The sequence below is a fragment of the Oncorhynchus keta genome, chromosome 29 (assembly GCF_023373465.1).
Source record: "Oncorhynchus keta strain PuntledgeMale-10-30-2019 chromosome 29, Oket_V2, whole genome shotgun sequence".
Lineage (NCBI taxonomy): Eukaryota > Metazoa > Chordata > Actinopteri > Salmoniformes > Salmonidae > Oncorhynchus > Oncorhynchus keta.
Genome location: NC_068449.1, coordinates 36,443,336 through 36,452,024, shown reverse-complemented (window position 1 = coordinate 36,452,024; position 8,689 = coordinate 36,443,336).

Sequence of the window (8,689 nt, the reverse complement as noted above, 5' to 3'; positions counted from 1 at the left end):
TTCCAATTTCATTAAATGTTTGTGACATGTAATCTTCTGGTTCAACCATCATGCATAATAAGCATTAGCAAAAGGGGGAACATATTGGGTGTACGCTGATAAGCCGTAGAAAGGATATATTCAATTTACAAGACCTCTTAAAAAATATGAACATTTGTTCATAAGAAAGGCCAGGGATCAAAGTCATAATTCAGACCAGTAGATGTCAACGTCGGCAACATTTGCCAGACTAACTTAATTTATTTCCTGTTGCGTTGACACATTTCTCTGGGGTTCTTTTACTTCAATGGACATGGCACCCTTTTACTACACCTCGCCCAACACCTTTATAAAAATACTTTCAAGTACAGTACTTTGACACATAACTGAAATCCCAAAATGTCTCCAGGGGCTTTGCGCGGTAGTTTAAGACACACAGACACCTAGAGTTTTGGATTTAGTCTTCACATTAGAGAACGAGTGAGCAAATGATTCACCTCCAACCAAAACATTCCTCTATCCACTCAGTCACACCAGACAAACAACAAAGTGAACTAACTTAATGACCAAAGCTCTGAGTTGCCCTGCTTTTCTTTTCTTTTGTTCTGTCTTTCATTCTTTCTCTTCTCTTCCAGGTTATCTTTCTCTCCGACTCTATCCAGACTCCTTTGGTGGTGAAAGCAGGTAATCTTGAGTAAACATACTCATATCGTCCACAGAAAGCATGCAGTGGCCCTCTTTGTGTTGCTATCAGTTGTTTAAAGAGGTTTTGTGCTGTAATGGCGTGGTCAGGCCGGGCAGGCGGTGCCAGGAGGCTTTGAAGTACCAGCCGGTTGCTCAGACCCACCTGGGCACCTGAAGACCCGGTGACCAAACTGGACACTGAGTACGGACCTCTGCAAAACTGTTGCCACTCTAATAATAGTACTGATGACCAGGCGACCTGACTGGGTACAGGATAAACACACCGTAAACTTGTTCAACTGGAGTCTCTATCATAATTGTTTAAAAAATATATATATTTCACCTTTATTTAACTAGGCAAGTCAGTTAAGAACAAATTCCTATTTACAATAACGGCCTACCCCAGCCAAACTCTCCCCTAACCCAGATGATACTGGGCCAATTGTGCGCCACCGTATGGGACTCCCGATCACGGCCGGTTGTGATAAAGCCCAGGATTGAACCTGGGTCTGTAGTGACGCCTCAAGCACTGCGATGCACTTAGAGCACTGTGCCACTCAGGATCCACCCGGTTCCATATTCAATAGGATGTGAACTATTGTCTTTTAACGGTTTCACTCAATTCATTCTAATCAACCTAATAATTATGACACACCCTTCGCTATTGTCATCGGTTGCACTAATTGCACTGTTTGTCTACATAACCTGGTTCAAGCATTCATGACATTACCCCGAAGAAGGCACAGTGATGCCAAAACGTTGGTGGTTTACCCAATAAATTACTGGGAGTTTATATATAGAGTGTGCGACTCTCTTTAGTGTCCGACAAAACGTGTCGGATCCTTAAGGGCTGTACAAATAAATAAATGCTGCCGACGTATCATTACTCAGTTAGTAGAGGCTATAATGTTGTAATGCGCTGTGTAACTTTAACAGTCTAGCAAAAACATCTAGACATGATCATTTTGCAGTAGTGTGTGTGTCGTTGGGGTGGGGGTTTAAGTGGACTTGTTGTAGATGATGATTTCCATTTTCCTTCGACACTTGTAAGCCCATCATCTTGGCAGCGAGCAGAAATGTGTTTGGAAGGGTCATGATGGGAGGCACACGTGAAAATAGCAAGACGTGGAGATTCTGAGAGGTTGGAGAACTTGACAATTAAATCTGACAAAGGTGATCATCGTGAATACGCTGTGAGCAGCAAAATGAGTGCTGGCACTTGAAGCGTGGAGCATTCTTGACACCCTGTGTAGTGTTGTTAAGGGTTTCTTTATCCATTTAGAGGTTCATTGGCATGTTAGCTGAGGCGTACTGATTGGAGTCACGTCGTTAGTCCGTATGTGTTTCACCTGTGCTGGCCCAGCTGGTATTTAGGACCTGCTGTCCCAGTGCATCAGTTGGAGACTTTGGGAGAGCTACACCTCATGTTAGCTCTTCCACTTCAGTTAACCCAAAATAAGCTTAAGTTTTGTGTTTTCCCCTGTTTGTTTTGCTCCAATATTCATTTTTTAATCCCCTTCCAAAATTGTTGTGCGTTGTTTTCTTTCAGTTTGTCTTCTGAGGCTGGATATAAGTTACAAAGGTGAATCCGCTTATCATTGTGACACAGACCTCAAAGTGGCATCTGCCCAGTGAAAAGCAGTAATCAAAGAGTCAATAGATACTGCTTTGGTGGAGGAGGAATTCCTCCCGGAGAGGGTGGATAATGAAAAGAGTGCTACGGGTAGTAGAGTACATCCTTTAGACATGTGGCTGCGGGAGGTAGGACTGCAGGCAGAATTATAGCAACAGGTCGAGGAAAGGAAATTAGAGTTCAGGGAACAAGGAACTTGAGTTCAAAACAAAGAAAAGGGAAATGAACGTGCAGCCTGACTAGAATCAAGTGATGTATATTTTACTGTTTTGAGCGGTCCTTAGAATGGCTGCACAATATTCGGTCACTGCTCCGCCAAAGTGTTCATGTGGGAGAAGCTCAGAAAGTGTTGGTCGAGTTGGTCCCGGGCTGACGAGTCGGTCCCGGGCTGACGAGTCGGTCCCGGGCTGACGAGTCGGTCCCGGGCTGACGAGTCGGTCCCGGGCTGACGAGTCGGTCCCGGAGGCATACAGACGACAGTTCCATAAGTTCCAAAGGAGCAAGGATGTCTTTTTGATCGGTGGTGTGCTTCTCAATAGGTCAAGGACTTTCAGGATTTAAAGACACTCATGCAACTCTAGCAGTTCAAGAGTGGCCTTCATTTATGAGCGATATTTAGAAAGCTGCAGTCCTTGCAGATGAGTCTTTGTTGACACATAAAACACATCGTCCAAACAAAACACACAGTCGTTATCCCTACACACAAAATATCCAGAGAAGTCACCTCGGACTACAAGGTTGTAGTCTTCTCCCCCAGGGTCCAAAGACAGGGATTGGCAGAATGCTGGTTGTTCATATCTGCCAGGTTGTCATTACTGCCACGAGAAAGGCCATATCGTCTCTGTGTCCTAAGTTGAAATGAGAGAGATAAAAAATCATAAATAATAATTTCATGTTCTTCCGGGAGCCCGCCAGCCCATTATCTCACTGGTTGGGACTGGTTTATCTCCTAACCAAGATTTTGGATCAGTTTGTATGAACCCTTTGTTTCAGACAGGTTTGTGTGTCTGCAGAGGGGTGATGCTATTAAGCAGCTGGTGAAGAGACACTGGGGCATCCCAGTCCTTCATTTTGGAGGGTGTTTTGCCTTTGTCTGATACTTCAACAACCGGTGACAGTGTGTTAGTTCAAGGTGTGGATATGGGTCGAATGTACGTTCCTTTGTATAATGTGGAACTTCGAGTCTGATCTGGTTTCTGGTCCCGTGGTCTTTTGAGTGAGGCCTACCCTACCTGTAAAGGGGGTCTCATTAATTTGGGGGAATCGACTTGGCTGGAGGGCCAGCGTGGAGGAACCTGATGCTGTTACACATGCTCATGTCTAAGAAGATTGTAGAGCGCAAGTATAGTGTTGAGGAGGATGTCAGCGATTCCACCATGTTTGATCTGTCTGAGACGTTTGTGTGGTGCCGATTTTGGTAAATCTCCTCAGTTGACCTTTTTTTGAAGACCCCTAAGGACCTCTGAAAGAAGAGAGGATCACTACCAGTTGACAATTCGACGACTAGGAAGCACCTGATTGCTGACAAGAGTAAGGACGCTTCTCTCTCCCCTCTTTTTGCTGAGATACATCCAGAGTTTTATGAAGTTTGTGTGGGTTACTTTGACAGAGATTGTGTTCTGATGAGGAAATGGCATTCTCACGCCACTTCTGGGCAAGACATTTTGACTAGTGTATCTACAATTTTTGTTCCAGTTACACTTTGACAAGAGATACTGGGGTTGGCTTGTCATGGTAGTATGGCAGGCCATCTTGGGGTCAACAAGACCTATGACCGTAACTTGCGTAACTTCTTCTGGCCTGGTCTGAAACAGGATGTTGTGGTGGACTCAGTCAATCAATAAAATGTATTTATTTACAGCCCTTTTGACATTATCAGATGTCACAAAGTGCTCATACAATGATTATTTAATATTAATATCTCTACCATAAGCCGCCTCCAACGTCTTTTTAGAGAATTTGGCAGTACGTCCAACCGACCTCACAACTGCAGACCAGGTATAACCACGCCAGCCCAGGACCTCTACATCCAGCTTCTACACCTGCGGGATGATCTGAGACCAGCCACTTGAACAGCTGATGAAACTGTTGGTTTGCAAAACCAAATCATTTCTTCCCAAACTGTCAGAAACCCTCTCAGGGGAGCTTATCTGCGTGATCGTCGTCCTCGCCAGGATCTTGACCTGACTGCAGTTCTGCGCCATAACCGACTTCAGTGGGCAAATGCTCACCTTCAAAGGCCACTGGCACGCTGGAGAAGTGTGCGCTTCACAGCCTAATCCTGGTTTCAACTGTACCGGGCAGATGGCACCGCCTCGTGGAGGGGTGCGGTTTGCTGATGTCAATGCGGTGAACAGAGTGCCCATGGTGGCGGTGGGGTTATGGTATGGGCAGGCATGAGCTACGGACAATAAACACAATTGCATTTTGTCTATGGTAATTTGAAAGCACAGATTTAAATCCACCTCCATCAACTCATGTTTCAGCATGATAATGCACGGCCCCATGTCGCAAGGATCTGTACACAATTCCTGGAAGCTGAAACTGCCCCAGTTCTTCCATGGCCTGCATAATCATAAGACATGTCACTCATTTAGCATGTTTGGGATGCTCTGGATCGACATGTACGACAGCGTGTTCCAGTTCCCGCCAATATCCAGCAATTTGGCAGCGCCATTGAAAATTGAGTGGGACAACATTCCACAGGCCACAATCAACAGCCTGATCGACTCTATGTGAATGAGCGGTATGAGTTAAATGGTGGTCACACCAGATACGGACTGGTTTTCTGATCCACGCCCTTGCCTTTTTTCATGATATCCGTGACCAACAGATGCATATCTCTATTCCCAGTCATGTGGAATTCATAGATGAGGGGCTAATGAATTGATTTCAATCGACTGTTTTCCTTATATGCACTGTAACTCAGTCAAAATCGTTGAAATTGTTGCACGTTGCGTTTAGTATTTCTATTCACTCGAACTTCCAATATCAAACAACAAGAAGTCAGCCATTAATTTCAACGATGATTGATGACTTAACTAGACAACGGGAAGACTGCATGCTCAAAGGTTAAACGCGGTGGATTGGTGTTATTGTATTGGTAGACCATTCATCGACACCTAGCTAATGCTTTTGCATCTTTGAGTGGGGTGAAGCCGTGTGGCCAGGGCAAGCAAGACATGGGATGCGGATCAAAATGACATAGCTAACGAATGATTGCAAAATGCCTCTCGCTTGCAACAAGTTTAGGATAGGATATCGATTGCTTTTCTATCTACAAATCAAACAAATTCTGAACTGCTGAAATTACTATAATACTGTTAATATATTTTGATCACTTTTCATGTCATTTTGGCCAGCACTACGCAGCTGATTCAAATAATCAAAGCTTGATGACGAGTTCATTATATGAATCAGCTGCATAGTGCCATGGCAAGAACCAAAATGTTCCCCCCTTGGTGTCCCTAGGACCGAGTTTGGGAAACGCTGCCTTAAACCATAGAGAAAAAAACAGCTGTGTCATGTCAACATGTTATAAAGTCCTACTTTTCCCATTGCGATCAGTCAGAGAGGTCGGTGGAAACAGGTAGTGAGTGATCAGCTGCCTGTGGCCACTGCAGTCACTATTGTCTTCCTTGAGAGGGAAGCCCAATACTCCCTGTGTGAGTAACTCAGGAAAATAAACCTTGATGACTTTTTGGCACACTTGTCTCCAGAGGAAAAAGGCGACATTGCTGCACTGCTTTTAGAACATCGGGGTTTATTCTCAGGTGTGCCTACTCAGACAAATATACTAGGGCATTATATTGACGTTTGCCCCAATCAAACAGCGTGCCTATCGACTGAATCCTGAAAAGAGAGAGAAACTCCACAGTGAGGAGTTCATGCTTGAGCATGGTATTCCACAACATGGCAACAGTCCATGGAGTTCACCCTGTATATTAGTACCTAAAGTGGATGGGTTTCTCCGGTTTGTTTTTCCGATTTTCGCAAACTCAATTCCGTTACTATGTCAGACTCCGTACCCTTTGCCTGGGGTCGATGATTGTGTGGACCGTGTTGACGCTGCTAAGTATGTTAGCAGGTTTGATCTGCTGAACGGGTATTGGCAGGTTCCTCCAACCGAGTGTGCCAAAGAGCTGTCTGCTTTCGTCACTCCTGATGGTTTGTTTTCCTGTGTGTGTGTGTGTGTGTGTGTGTGTGTGTGTGTGTGTGTGTGTGTGTGTGTGTGTGTGTGTGTGTGTGTGTGTGTGTGTGTGTGTGTGTGTGTGTGTGTGTGTGTGTGTGTGTGTGTGTGTGTGTGTGTGTGTGTGTTGTATGACACTGTTGATATTGGTTTATTTCTGTGAGCAACCATTTTTGTGACCGTACCTTCTTGAAGAAATGCTTTGGGTTTGGTCGATTGTTCTGAATGGTATCTGTTGAGTTTAAACACAGGTGAGTTAATACATGTGACAATATTCCCTTTTTTTCCTCAATTGGTTTGAGGTCCAGGCAGTTTATTGGCAGTGCTCTGTCATAAGGTGACTGTCTTTAAGTAAAGTAATTTGTGTTTCTAAAACTCAATTTATGTAAATGCTGCGGCTAACTGTGTTCTTTCCTACCATCAGAGGTACAGTACTGTTTGTCTCCGTTTTTGGTCCTCTTGTAAAACTTGGTCAGCTGAATCTCTGAAAGCACTGTTGTATTTTAGAAAAGTATCTACTGGAAGTAACAGATCTAAGAAGTAGTTTTGGTGTAACTCTTGTTTGTGTCAAACGAGAACCTAATTCTCTAAGCTTTGTTAAACGTTGCTGATCTGTCTGTACTGTTTCCCTTTTAATGTGCCTAGAACCTGTAATGTTCACTGTTACAATTGTAATAAAACGTTTAGATTTTTGCTAAGGTGTTGTCTGGTCTATTGCATTGCTCAGAACTGTTGACCCAACTTAATAGGTGGCCTGGAGCTGACTGGCTGGCACCCTAATCTCAGAGCATTTCATATGATTCTGTACGTAAATCCGCTGCACTCCAATTAGTACGATATGTTTTGTTTGGTATGTATTCATTTGTGGATGTCCCGGAAGACTTCCAGTCTGTGCTAGCAAAACAGTCCTGTAGCTTAGCATCTGCTTCATCTGACCACTTTCTTATAGACCGAGTCACTGATGCTTCCTGCTTTAGATTTGCTTGTAAGCAGGGATCAGGAGGAAAACATGATGGTCAGATTTGCCAAATGGAGCGAGAGCTTTGTACGCCTCTCTGTGTGTGGAGTAAAGGTGGTCCAGTTGTTTTCCCTTCTGGTTGCACATTTAACATGCTGACAGAAATGAGGTAAAACTGATTTGAATTTCACTGCGTTAAAGTCGCCGGCCACAAGGAGCGCCACCTCTGGATGAGCGTTTTCCTGTTTGCTTATGGCGGAATACAGGTCGTTTATTAGTTACTTCCAGAACCACTTTGGAACCGCTTTCTGTTTTGGTTGTCGAAGTGACTTTGTTAGTTCCCTTTTCTGTAAGTGACAATATTTTGGGTTTGTCCTTTGGGAATGTTACTAGTTCTGTACGATCATCCCAAATTAAATATATCTTATTTACAGTAAGAATCAGATCCCCTGTTTTTACTTTTCATTAAGGATAATTGGAATTTAATCTTAATGGAATTTGAAATGGAATTGACCCCAACCCTACCTCTGTGTGCCTCCAAGGGTGTGTTGGGTTCCCCTATCTCTGAATACTGAGGTGAACAGCCTTACAGCCACTTCTAGTCTGCCACACAGACAAGACAAGACCGAGGAGTAGCTAGCCACTACTGTGCACACAGCTACACGGATCCCCAAGAACTGCTGCTGATTTCTCCCGTACTAAAACGTGTAATTTTCAAATTTCCTCACAGAGCGTTCGGCCCTCCGCCAATTAGCACAGGGCTCTGACCTCCGATAAAAACACAACCACACACCCTGAGACTGAGATACAGCCACGTGAAGCTCCGGCGGAGGATTCTAATCAGCCATTCACTCATTTGACTCACTCTGAGTCGTTCTACATTCAGCCATCAAATTATCATAGCTATACATAATGCATCTACCTGAGGTGGAATAATGATTCAGATGTATTATTCCCTCTCTCCGGCATTGAAAGTGTGATTATAGTTACATTAATTTTGTACCGTTAGACTTGACTTAATAAGAATAGGATGTATTTTCTCTCTGTATAATCACCATCTCTCTCTTGGGCTCGATATCTTTGGCTGTCGCTTGTCCCCAATTCAGTCTTTTGGAAGAGAATACAGATGCATGTCAATAAAACTGCCAGAGCTCAATTAAATGATCAAATTGGCATTAGTAGGGTAGTAGGGGGTTTAGGCGTTTATTCGCCTAAGCATGACATTCATTCACATACCAAATGTTTT